General features: G+C 34.2%; 1 protein-coding gene across 1 annotated transcript in view; it reads left to right on the forward strand.

The window, feature by feature from the left end:
• Window positions 1–202: 202 nt before the first annotated feature.
• RapGAP1 (Rap GTPase activating protein 1) overlaps window positions 203–13928 on the forward strand; it is a 383574-nt gene continuing 369848 nt past the window's right edge. The window contains exon 1 of the mRNA XM_073088859.1: window positions 203–408. The gene's annotated coding sequence lies outside the window, so the exon portion shown is untranslated. The remainder of the gene's footprint in view (window positions 409–13928) is intronic.

Genomic DNA, 13928 nt, shown 5'->3' on the forward strand with positions numbered 1-13928 from the left:
AAGAAACGTTTCAAACAACATTTTCTACCATTTAAGTACTTTTAAACGTACATTTAGTTACATTAAAATTAAATCGCATTCTTTATTGCGTTTAATTAGTTCAAAATTAGTTTACTTAAAGTCCTAGCTCGTCACCGCATTTTCCACAGTCAAGCGGCGCGAGGAACAATTTTCTTCGCACAATTGTCAGTACAGACTGAACACGGGGAGGGAGAGCGCGTCGCTTCACGACCGACGCGCCAACATCGCGAATGTAAACATTCGAACGTATTTTGAATTCGGAATCGTAGTGTTCTTTTTACGGATGACGGTTAGTTTTTAAATTTTATGCCAGTTGTAGTTTAAGTGAGTGTGTGTTTGTGACAGTTGGATTTTACGTGTATCGGGTCGTTGACTTAATTTTTTCAGGTGAGGCTTAAAGTTTTTTTACGTGCGTGGTAACCCCGACCGGCAGCCACTTGTTTTGGTTTCACCGGAATCTTCGGTGTTGATGTAATTGCATGTAATTTTTTAGACGCAATGCATTGCTCAATTAAATACATGCGTGTTGAAAATTTTCACGCGTTAAATATTTTTATAGCAAAATTAACTGCATTTCTGACGCTTAGGTATTTTTTATTTGAAAACTAACGTAACAACGAATTTAAAATGTGTATTTTTTTCTGTGAAAACACGTTAATTACTAACTTCGAATAGTTGTTTAAAAATAATTATACAAAAATGTACTAATGAACAAATTAATAACAATAGCCGTTTGGCTTCAACGTTTCTAATTTGCCTTAAATGTATATTAGTAAATTTACTGCGTAAGGTTTAAAATCTACAATGTACATAATATGTACGTTTTATCAGCACATGTTTTGTATATAACTATTTTATCTTTGTTGTTTTGTCTTAGTAATAATACATTAATTTACGTTATACTTACTACTTAAAACACAGATTAGTAAAGATACTTCGCCGCCTTGAAATTGAATGAATCCACAAACGGCTTATAAGTAAGTTATTTTTGTGAATTCTTGACAAATAAAAACATTTTTAGAGAAAATTTACGAATAAATAACTACTACTGCGTAATTTACATAATAAATAAATAAGTATTTCAAATATTTTAGGGTCATTTTAGCACGGAGACGTGGCAAAACTTTTTTACGCAACTATTTCAATTCTCAAAACTGGGTGCATTTTCTTGTTAGGAGTGAGTAATCTTTACTAATCTATGTTAAAACATTAAGTTTTCCAAAAGCTCCACCTTGTGTTAGCATTTTTAAATTTCGGTACTTTAGTCTGTAACGCCATCTGTAAAACTTAGATAACATATACCATGGTTTTTATTATACCCTCGCGATGTTTTAATTTGATTTTATATAGACTTTTTTTTAATTTTGAAGTGGCAAACAGATATGCTGTCAACATAATAACAAGCATTCCCTGCCTTCTATGGACATCAGTAACCAACCTGATATAGAACAAGGATTTTGAAGTGTGTCACAGAAGCGTAACCACTTGTGAGGTCGATGGTTTCTTCATATGTATAACTTGCGCGTGCTTTAACTGAAATTCCTAACAGCTTCACGGTAGAATTAGGAATGACAGTGATACTTCCCTTACCGAACCGTATTGGTACTACAACCTTTCAAGTTAGCTTCATATCCATGGCATTTTCGTAGCTAAGCTACGAAGATCCTCGCATGATTAGAATTTTGCGGTCCCTAAACTTACGGTACATTTACGGTCTAAAGTAGTATTTTCTTAAATATATTTCAAGAATAATTAAGTTTAAGTTTATCTTAATACAATAAAATTTGGAATTTAATTTTGAGTGTTAATCCTTAATGCACCTATGAATCTACAGGGTCTGCGAGTACGTTCCCTTTGAAGTCTGTGCTCTCACGGGCAGTCCCTTACCCCAGACATGGGTGCACTACGCGGAAATAAAAAACCTATTAATTGTTTGGTTCAACTAATCCGCATTTTTTGCGTTGGCAGCACAAACAAACAAGTTCTTCATTTGTTTGATGCACTGACTTTCGCATTTATAATATTAAGTAAGGATATCATGTAAGTAATTGCACCGTTAGTCATCAACGCACTTTTCACGTTTGTTTATATAATAGCGCAATTAAAGTGATGTACTGCCTCGACCGGTGATTATGTGTATGACTATAATCGCACCTAATCTTGTAACGTAACGTAAAAATAGTCAACGACATCTTTTTTTTTAAGCAAACGACCATGCAGTTCACCTGATGGTAAGTAGTTACTGCCGCCCATGGACATCTTAAATCAACCCCAGATAGTATTAGATATTCCTACCTGAGGTCGACCAGAGATGCGCCGCTACCCCTAAGGACTAATACAGCATAGTCCTCCCCTCGGAAAAGTATGTCTCCCTTTAACCCTTCAAAACAGAAAACAGTAAAGTTTAACATTGATGTTATCAGGCAGAAATAGGTGTGGCGGTGGACATATATATGGACATTTGCAATATCAGAAGAGTTGCTTATTGAACGAGAGCTCCTTTTGTCCGTTTATTGAAACGTCCATGTCATAGTTCGGAGAATACTGAGGAAAATTCGTTGTTCATACAGCATTTCCCCGGAATCTTTCATATCATCCGGTTGAAAGAACATTTAAAAATGTCTTTTAGCTAATACACGAGTGACAGTTCACGTGCCCAACATTGGGACAGTAATGGGTTGATGATGATGACATGACAATGTTTAAAAGCGATGACGTTGAAAATGATCAGCGTGGCGGAGCGGTCAGCACACCTGTTTGATACGTAGTGAGTCCGGATTCGATCCTCGGCCAAACACATATCAAATGAAGACTTTACAATTCTGTTTTGGGTCTGGGTATATTCGTCTTTGTGTGTTCATGGCGCAGATGAGAGAGGAAAAATGTTAGCGTAGGTCTATAAGAGTAGACAGTGTTATTCAATTAAAACAATTAACGGGACATACTAAGTAAATAACTCTATTTATATTTTAGCTCTACAATTTCTAGTCCTAGAGATATTCGTAGCACGCTACATTCCAAGCGGAAATTGCTAAATCGAGCCTGCGAGCGGAAACTTTCCAGTCGCTACAGATTCAAAGGTGGTCGATAAACGGAAATACTTAAATAATTAAAATGTATAAAAAACTCATCTTCTTTCTTGTATTTAAATGTGCTTGGGTTCTTCACCGCGAGAGTAAAAATTGGATCCTATCACTATGCAATCGTCTGCCAAAACCGTCCCTAAATTATGACAGTATATGACCGCTATTACAACAAAATAAAATGTAATTAATAGTAAAGGGGGTGCCTATACAAAATATATGTACTCGTATGTTTCGGAGTTTTTCGGTTTAACTACTGAACTGTTATGGCTTTCAAAATAAATCTACTTTCATAGCTACTATGATAAACCCACGGATGTAAGAAACCCTCTGTGTGAGAAATTGGCTCGTAATTTGACAATTAAATCCTTAGTTATGTTCTCTAAACCAATTATTCAAACCTTTTTGATTTATGTTCAAAGAATTACCTCCATGTACCCCTACATTCTTGACCAAGACTACCATGGCGTTTTTTGGTCAGACACAAGATCCTAATTTATCATCCCTAAATCTTATCCTTCTTATCCTAATTTAACATCCCTAATTTATCAAATTAATAATTAAAACAATATATTTTTAATTCCATATGTATTTCAAACACTTAGTGAAACTTCCTATAAATTTGGTTAGTTTTAATTACGTCACTCGGCACTCCTAACTAGCTACAAGTATTAATTACGAGTGTTTGGCATAATATAAATATTCATTCACATTTAGCATATAGGTGTTGGTGCATGTAATGTAAACGTCAAATTAAATACCTACTATACTAGTGTCTGTATCGCTTATATTAAAATGGCTGAAATACTTTTGAGACATGCGAACGTGTGTAAACTCTAGGACAATTATTATAAAAACGAAATCTCCGATTGCTTCAGAATATACAAATCCATGTCTCTCCCAAAAATTAAACAAATCCAACGTGAGTACTTGATATGTTAAAAGGCGTTTGGTCTGTAGGGAACCTTATGTATAATCCCCACCAAACAGCTAGTCCAATCCAAAGTTGTTACGAGCAAGTTTAGTCAAACAATTTGCTATGGCGACGCGATTCATTTCTACGAGTATATTCAGAGCGGACTAATAGTTTCACGTGGACTATACTTACATACAGTCGAAAAACATTACCCTCTGCAGTCGGGTAAAAATAATGATTTTTATTTTGGTAATAAAAAGATTTCGTATGAAATAATTTAAAATAATAAGCATTCGATAAGTATATGTATATATAGTTATATAAGTGAAAATCTATATAATTTTATGACAGTTTTTAATTAAATCTTTCAGAAGTCATTTTTCGCCGTAAATCTTGACTACTATTTTGCACTTCATAGCAAGTTCAAACGGAAATTACTTAAACGACCTTCCGAATGGATTTTTTTGTCACTACAGAAGCATATCTATTCTACAAATCCTATATCTACAACTCTGCAGCCAAAAATATCACAAAATTAATTTATTAATACATTTGTCTAACAATAAGTTGATTGATTTTCTGGTACCCATTGCGACAGACTTTTTATTATATTTTTTTTACTTTTATTATAATTCAAGTTATTGTATTGATCGGATCATAAAATAAAATGGAAATTTCCAACAATTACGCTTTAGTCTTCAATGTGACTTCTGACCCATTTCACGCTAACGCTGGAATCGAAAGTTTGAAGTTCCATATTATTTAAATTCGAATCTATTTTGATTTATACTTTCAAAAAACATTATTATAACTGATTCCAGTAATTCGTTGGTTTCCTAATAACAAAATTAAAGACAAGAAAGAAAAAATAGGATAATAAGAAATCATGAAAGAAAGTGTAGAGTCCGTAACTCAAAAAGGAATTATTGTAAAGAATTATCACTATTGATTCTTACACATTTATTCAATTTACTCACCAATCCTTTCATGTAATTATTTAAAGTCATGCATATAACGCTACTGCACCAAACAACAGGCAACGTTTTTTACTTGGAATCGCTGAAAATGTGGAAGGAAATAGTGAAGCTTTAAAACGAATTCCATTCCATCTTTGTTCTCTTTGTTATGAACGAATGAATGAATCGTGAACACATTCAGGAAGCGCCAGCTAATTATATTCGGGGTGTTCAGGCTGAATCCATTCAGATTAAGGCCCCAATCCCGAGATTCCTGGTTCTCGAAAATACGAGATTGCAATTTAGTATTAACCTCTGCGCACATTGTTTACAAGTCAGCTTATATTAGTTTTTATCTACACTTAGCTTTAACGCTGGATAATGATAAGTAAGCTTTTGAAGGGACTTTCTTTTAAACGTTTTTTTCTTTACTTTTAATTTTAGTTTCGGCGTGCAAAATAAAACAAAGTGAATCGGGGGAATCGGGTGAATCGGGTTTGTATTTTAGAATATTAAATATTGATCGTCGAGTGTTTTCAAAGTGAAATTAATACAATTTTGTATGTAATGGAAATTATATATAATACACATTGACGGATGTCGCTCATGATAACTTTACGCATGAAAAGCAAAAAAAAAATAGTTTATTTATGTCTCTGGCCCAGGAATGAATCATACTTTGTATCAAACTTTGTATATTAGACAAGACCGATATACGAGTAGTAACCAGTCAGCCAATAATTATAAGATTAAAATTAATAGCACTGCACTACACACGGTGGTAAGTGACAACTACGATTATTACGAGTATAACCAATTCTATACCGAATAGAACTTGAAGCCGATCACAGGTCGTCTTCTTATGTAAGCCAGCTAACATTTACACTTTTTCACCGATACACAAGAACTGCTTCGTGGTAGAAATATATTATATGCCGATAATACGTCGTTGGTTGAACCATACTAATTTTACCTTCTTTCAATATATTCGCTTGATCATTCACGGTAATAGGATTCATTTTATGAGTAGAAGTTATAAAGACAACGGTCTTTGAAACCTTACGATTATTGCTCTAATTAGAGTTACATAATTAGATGATTCAGTCCGTAGGAGTCTAAACAATTGCAGACTTAAGTGTACTGATTGGATCTAGTGTAATAATTATAATTATTTCACAACTTTCACGATTGTGTCCAATGTGGTAATGTTCAGGGAGTTAGGAAAGCTGCGTATTAAAGTAAGTGCGACCCAAGATACATATTGGGATTACGAGAAGTACTTACTAGCTGTTGTTGCGTAAGACAAAAGCATAATATAAACTGGAATACCCTTGAAAGTAATAACTCTTATTTTTTAGTTTATCTTTACGTATTTCATTCTAAGAAGATTTATCATCATAATTAAGTCGTTAATATTTCACAGTTGGGGACAAGATACCTCTGGGAATATAATTTCTTAAGGCTTAGTCGTAATGTCCGTGGGTGGGTTCACACATCTTTGAGAAAATTATAGAGAAGATGACACATATAAGTCGGTCATACATATAGGAGCAGTTTTTGGTGCTGCTTTGTTGTTGCGTTTTAAGCTAGCTTTAATGCAGAAACTCTTAAGTCCGTTAGACCTCCCAGCTCTGTCTTCAGCGGAAACGCATAAGTAACCAACCAATACACCTTCTGCCATATATGGAGTTGATTGGAGATGTCCACGGGCGGCTATGTCCAGTTAACATTAGATGCGTTGCGTGAAAAAACCTTCGTATAAGTTAGTTTATGAAGGTATTCTTCACCGTTAAAAGATTCAAACTTTTAGTTTAATATACTGCAAACAATACCATAGTGAGCTATCATTGTTACATAATATATGTAATGGTCGACCTCAGGTAGGAATATCTAATCGTATCTGGGGTTGATTACTGATGTCCGTGGACGGCAGTAGGTAGTTCCATACTATCTAGGTAGACTACATGCTCGTCTACTACACCCATATTATAAAAAAAATCATAATACTTATTATCTAAAGACGAATTCAAAACTATTGTGTAACCTTTTTCTTTACAACACTATGTTTGAATTGTTTCGTACTGCGAACCAGTAAAGGTTCATTTATATCTACATATATTTTAACAGACATAGGCTGTGTCAGATATAATATTTTTCTTATACAATATTTCTCACAGGCCGTGAGAAATATTGTATTGGGTTTGCTCGACTGTGTTATGGTAAATAATAAACACCTTCATAATATACTCGTAAATTGTATGACAATATATTAAGATTATTTTATCTGCCAATCTAAGTCTGTCGACATAAATAAACCCAAACAAAGTAGTCAACAATGTGCGTTGCTCCTTACAAAGGATCGGTTACAAACTAAGTGTGCAATCCCAAGATACATCGCAAGATTAGTAAGGTCTAACAAGACGTATCTTCGATACGTTGCGGGAATTATCCCGTTACTACCCCACCATATACGATATGCATCCGCTAAGATATTGTTTTTGTGACGCAACTCGTTGAGCTGTGCCGTATTATTATAATAACCGTATTTTTGTTTTTATAGCAGTTAAACAGTTAAGTACTTAAGATGTCTTCGTACATGTGATTTAATAGCGCAGTGATATGAATTTAACACTTTAATTCAGAGCGATTCATTTTTTCATACAATTTTCTTACGTGTCAACGGTTAATAGACGGTTGTAGAAAAATGCCGTGGGAAATAATCTTTTTAAATAGTTGCTTGTAAAGTAATGTATTAATGTACCAATCCGTTCTTGGATACTAAGAATAGGTAGAATAAGTATGATGTTTATTTGGAGAGCAACTTTTGGTTGAGATAGCGAATTTCGACCGGGTAAATACCACCCCCACGCCTATTTTCCTCGAAAAAAGAACTTACACTTGCCCAAGTTTGTGTATTGTGTCGCGTGTTTTTCTTTACTATTAAATATGTCTAGGGTTTGAACCTCTTTACCAAATCAATCAAGAGGCCGAGTTTGAATCATTTCATGGTATTATTTTTTTTAGCGCAGAAGCCTATTTATTTTTCTAAAATGATAGTAACATCAGCTTACTGATAGTGGAAGTCCCGTGAAAATTATTCCAACCGTTTCGGAGATTAGCGGAACAAAGTACAGATAGACAGATACACAACAAAAGCATGCCTTATTTATTCTTATAACTACCGTATATATGTACATTCAAATGCAGTAACAAACTGTTTTTTGACATTACAAACAGACGCTTCATTTTTTATATTTGTATATATAAATTTGGTAGTATAATTGTACGTTTCAGACTTACGACTTTTACCATCATATTTATATGAGCTTAGAAAGCGTTCCGTTTATAATCGTTATTGTTATATACCGGAAACTAAATTGCTGTTATTTACATTTATAAATGACATAACTGTTTTATATAACGCACAGGTTACACGGAAGAGACGTTGTTACTTAAAAAAAACGATTTAATATTTACATTATCATTCTATTTCTGTCCAACTAGGCAAGAGTGTCCTCTCAAAATGAGAAAGAATAGTATGAGTAGTCAACACGCCGCAAAAGCGCGAATTTATAGAGTTTACATTTACATACTTTTGTAAGCTTATTGCCGTACTCATGTATGTTGTTTTCTCACGACGTTTTACAACATAACTAGGAAATCTGAAATATTTGCCTTAGGTAGGACCCTACCTCGAACTCTTATTATAGCAGGTCGAGTTTCAGATCTCTAGCTTATCATTGCTTTTTGAACAACTTTTGTACACAGCATGGATAAGATAATTTATCAATTTATCCAATTCGCCTTACGTACCTTCTGTTTGGTCTTCACCTAACTCATATTGATCAAGTAACTATACCCACATTGTTCAATCCTAGCATATATTCAAATCACGTAAGCAATTTGAGTATAATATTTACTATCGTTGACGTGTTCCCGACATTTACGACTACTATTAATGGGGATATAAAGTTTAACGCTCCTGTTTGTTCGTGCAAATACATGTGACGTCACGCATTCGATCATGCTATTATGTAGGCTGTAAAAATAGATCTTCAAAGGATAAAGGACTTGTCTTATCGAAAAACGCACTACACTATTTCTGTGTGACAGTAGTGTTAGGGGCTGCTGTAGTCTGGTTTGACGGGTATGGTAAGGGAGACATACTTTCTGGGGTATTACACCTTAGCGCCCGGGGGAAGCTACGCATCTGTAAGCAACAAAAGGCAGAACTTTTGATCTTATTTGAGGTAGATTACAGATGTTGTGTAACGGCAGTGGCTGCTTACCAGCAGGTGGACTGCACACTCGTCTGCTTGTAAATTGTAAATATTCTATAAAAATGTCAAGTTTCTATCTATTACGGTTCAAGAGATGGAGGCATAGTAGGTAATAGGGTTCCGTTTTTGTCCTTTAGGTACGGAATCCTAAAAGGCGGGCGGTACACTCGATTGGGCTTCTTTTAGATAAATACAATTGAATTAGATGATACTAATTGTCTATAATTTATGTTAAACATTGCTTAAGAAATGCAATAGATCTTATATTTTGCACCTAAATATCCAAAAGACATAACTTGTCGTTTGCTCGCTTACGATGTGACTAAATATAAAATTCCAGAGATGGCTAGCATAATCTGTGTTTGGTGACTAATTCCGAGTGTGGGTGTAATTATACTATTATGACACCTTCGCACATACATTTTTGTTAATGTTTATAAGAGTTATATGCATGTTTATAAATATTTATAGGCTTATAACCGTTTTAACTGCGCATAGGTAACTGTTATCGATAAATCTGTGTATAGAAAATTCTGATAGATAGATCATAGATGTATTAATGATATAAATTCAAATTCAAATTCTTTATTGCTCATGTTTATTTTCATAGACAGGTCTTACCAATTATTTATAGTGCAAGCAAGCATCATGCTAGAGTGTTGCAATATAATATTTACAATTTTATTTTATAACACCGAAATATCTTTATCATTATTAAACAATAATTTTAAATTAATGGGAATAATAGATATAATTGTAACATAGTCAAGATAGAATGTCAATTATTTCAAAGAATTAATATAATGTAATAATCTTAATAGTTAATTAATCAATCATTTGTATAACTCAGAAATGTATGTATATGTATTAGTTCCTTAATTTGAACGACGATTTATTGAGCTCCTTAAGTATACGTGACAGATATTACTATTAACTACTTCACTAGAATAATGTCCGTTATTATAAATCTATCGAATAATATCTATACGCATAAATCTATCCAATGTTTTACGTATTGAAAAATCGACGTTTGACAATTGCTTCCTATAATTTGAAAAAAATCTTTGGTTGGCAAAAAATTGATTTAAAGGTGGTAGAACTTTCTGTGGTACGACTCCGGCGGCACCGCCACCACACTTATTTCTGCCTAATAACATCAGTGTTAAGCGCTGCTGTGCTTTGTTGAAAAGGGTGTGGTAAGGAAGACATTATTTTCCGAGGCAGTGCCATACCTATTTCTGCCTAATAACATCAGTATTAAGCGCTGCTGAGTCCTGGTTAGAAGGGTGTGGTAAGGGAGACATAATTTTTCGAGGCATTTCAGTTTAGTCTTCAGAAGTAGCGGCGCTTTGGTGGCCAGCCTTAGATGGAACTCTGGTCTTGTCTGGCTTGATTCCAAATGTCCATGGGTTGCAGTACTTAATAATGAACTAAATGCTCGTCTGTTACTTTCATCATACAAAAAATGATAGATCGATTAATAACAAAGGACGTAAGTAACCCAGAGAAGACAGTTAATAATGATGGATAGCATTCGATGCTACATGAGCTTCATTGACAATTATGAAGCAATCAAATCCAATTGGCATTGATTTTGATATCGTATATCCATTTCTATTGTTACCTTTGTTATTGGGCCATGTTTGATTGTTTTGTTTTGTTCGTTCATGAAATCAATACTGAATGAATTCTGAAATGAAAGTTTGATGTTTTTGTATAAATTTGAATTAGTATACGAGTAGGCCACCTGTTAATAAGTGGTCTGTCCCTACGGGCATTGTAGAAATATTAGATGAGCATGCAACCAGATAGTAAGTGGCTACTGCCGTCCATGAACATCTATAATCAACGTCAGAAAAAAAGAGTACTGACTACGGTCGATCACAAATGTTTTGCAGATATGCTTTAGTTTTGAACGTCTCAAATAAATTTGTCTTCCTCACCATAACTCTAAATTGGAACATAGCCACGCTCAAGTCTACTATTATTACAAAGAAACAGGTGTGGCGGTGGTGCCTCTGGATTCGGTTCCAGCACCACCAACAAGATACAAGATTAGCAAAGTTACCTAAGTTTACCTTCATTACAAACACTTAATTTCCATTAGCGATCCATCATCCAGATCAGTAATACTAATAGATTCCCCACTATAGTAACTACAAAATCAATCAAATACCCAAGCAAGACAGTTTAAATTGTTAACAATCGTGTACCAATTGAGTGTGAATCAAAGTATATTATTGTTGTTCCGGAGTCGATCTTCAATGAAATTATCGGTAGGCGCTATTGTTCAGCGCTTCCCCAATTCAGGCTAACGAAGGTTTGGCAAGAGATGTTTTGCTTAGTATGATGTAAGGATTGAATTTCAATAAAGATTCCAGGCGTAACGTATGCGTGTTGAAATATAAAAACAATTATCGAGTGCACAATAGGTAGATATGGAAATGTCACAATGAAAATTAAATAGAGAAACCTATAACCATTTTTAAGACCACAAATCACGCCCTTGAGAACTAAGCTGTGTTGCCTCAAAAAACTCTTATGTGTTTCTTACCGCACACTTCAAATTACATCACAGCACCGTTTAACACAGCTATTATTAGACAGAAATAGAAGTGGTGGTGGTGCCGCCGGAGTCGAACTAATGAGGCTTCTACCACCTTTAATGTGTGAGAAATCCGTCAGCACTGTACAGTGTACACTCGTAGTATTTAATTTCTTGGTTTTTATTTTTCCCTTATTCAAAGAAGTTTTTACAGAAGGTAAAGATTTACTTTAAAATGCTTTTGAAATTACTAAACTTTGAAATCGCCATCACAAAAAGCAGCTTAGCAATTCGTTCGATTTATTGCAGTTCTATCTTCAGTTCAAGTTGAACGCTCGTAGGATTGTGTGCAATGAATCACTGGTTAGACGCTAACTGACAGATCTTGAACAATTCCGTGTTGTGCGTGCTTTATGTGTTTTGCGGCTGGCAATTTGTTAGCTACGGACATGTTTATGTCGTTTTATCGGAGCTTTCTTAAATATTTACTTACTTACGGCTTTTCCGAACAATTGTTTCTATTAAATATTCATGTACTTAAATAACATTGACATAACGCTTTCTACACTCAACGCACCATATTAGGAATTTTGATGTTATGATGTACACACAAAGACAAATACGAAAACACCTAGACTTAGTAAAGCGATTTAAAATTATCATTCAGATATCTGTCTAGCCAGGAATCGAACCCGGTATGGACGCTCGGCTACGCGGGTGTCAAACATTGTACATTTAGACAACGAAGATACTAACTAAGTATTGGTTTATATTGTGATTAATTCTTGTCATATCCGACTTATATAGAGTAATAGAAAATAATATACTCGTAGATGAAACATAAAATATTTGTTCATAAAAATCTCTGGTGGATTACACAAGATAAGAGCCTAAAGACATTTGTACAAAAGCCTAAACTTTTAATCTACTTTTTCGTTGGGTTTTGTTAACTAAGCTGATTAAGAGATCGGCCAAGGATCATCTTGAGAGGAATCTTGTAATCCCGTAAAACTTGATAAAAGAGTATATAAAGAGTTGTAGGCTTCTCAGCCAGTAGTGATCCGACTACAAAAAGATGTTTTATGTTATAGACCATTTATGGTGAGGCTGATTGCTAGCTATTCCGTTAACATTAGATATATGAAAAAAGCAACGATATTATCATCATAGTATTAATTATGGCTTTTAATATTATGGGTTCGAATCATCGCACTTCTCTTAACTCTTATTAGCTTCGTGTGTTCGTTTGTTCATCGAATATATTTAAAATCGGTAATATAAATTGCTATATATTATAACAATTTCTAACACATTTCGGTTACTTCTGTGTCTGAATGTTTGTCATTACTTCAAACGACAACCACTATATTCAATCAATATATGGTCATAGACCGTATCTTGACTTAACATTAAGTCTTCATTTCATCAAAATCGATGAACTCTATCAAAAGTTATTACAATTTAAATTCGGAAGCAATTTTTCTAACATTGCATGACGGAACGGGGAATTTCAGTTTACCGGTGTGTTCCATGAGCCTGATAGATGGCGTTTTATTTTTGACATTATATCCTGAATCCACGCGAACGAAGTCGTAGGCACAGCTCGTAAATAATAATTTATTACTTTCTAAATACCCGAAACTTTTCCATAGGAAATGCAATTGATCATGGTGGACTATGGTGTAAATCCTTCTCGTATAATAAACTGGTGCCCAGCAATGGGGCAGCAACTAAAATAATTGATATTGGAAGGTAAACAAAATAAAAATATCTTCTTAGATGCATTTTATCTAATTTAGAAACAAGAAGTAGCGTCGCTATGATCTAACGAAGTATCGGTGGATAAAAATACGATTTGAATAATAAAATTGGGTCAGTAATGTCATTTGAACTGAGATCGCTGGGTCACGGAAGCAATGGTAAGAAATAAGTTCCATTTGAACCGCAATAAGTTAGTGATAAACCACAACAACGCTATTTGAAATCAATTCTAGTGCTGTTTAGTTTATATTTTGCAATCGAAAATGTGTGGTATTGAGTGGGAATTTTCCTATCGTGAAAATCGTAAAGATTGAGAAATGGATTAAAGTAAATCCAAAGTTACAACTGCATCATTTCCTTTCGACC

This window comes from Epargyreus clarus, unplaced genomic scaffold (genome assembly GCF_041222505.1).
Source record: "Epargyreus clarus isolate Ecla_fem2 unplaced genomic scaffold, WU_Ecla_fem_2.2 ptg000027l, whole genome shotgun sequence".
In the NCBI taxonomy this organism is placed as follows: Eukaryota; Metazoa; Arthropoda; class Insecta; order Lepidoptera; family Hesperiidae; genus Epargyreus; species Epargyreus clarus.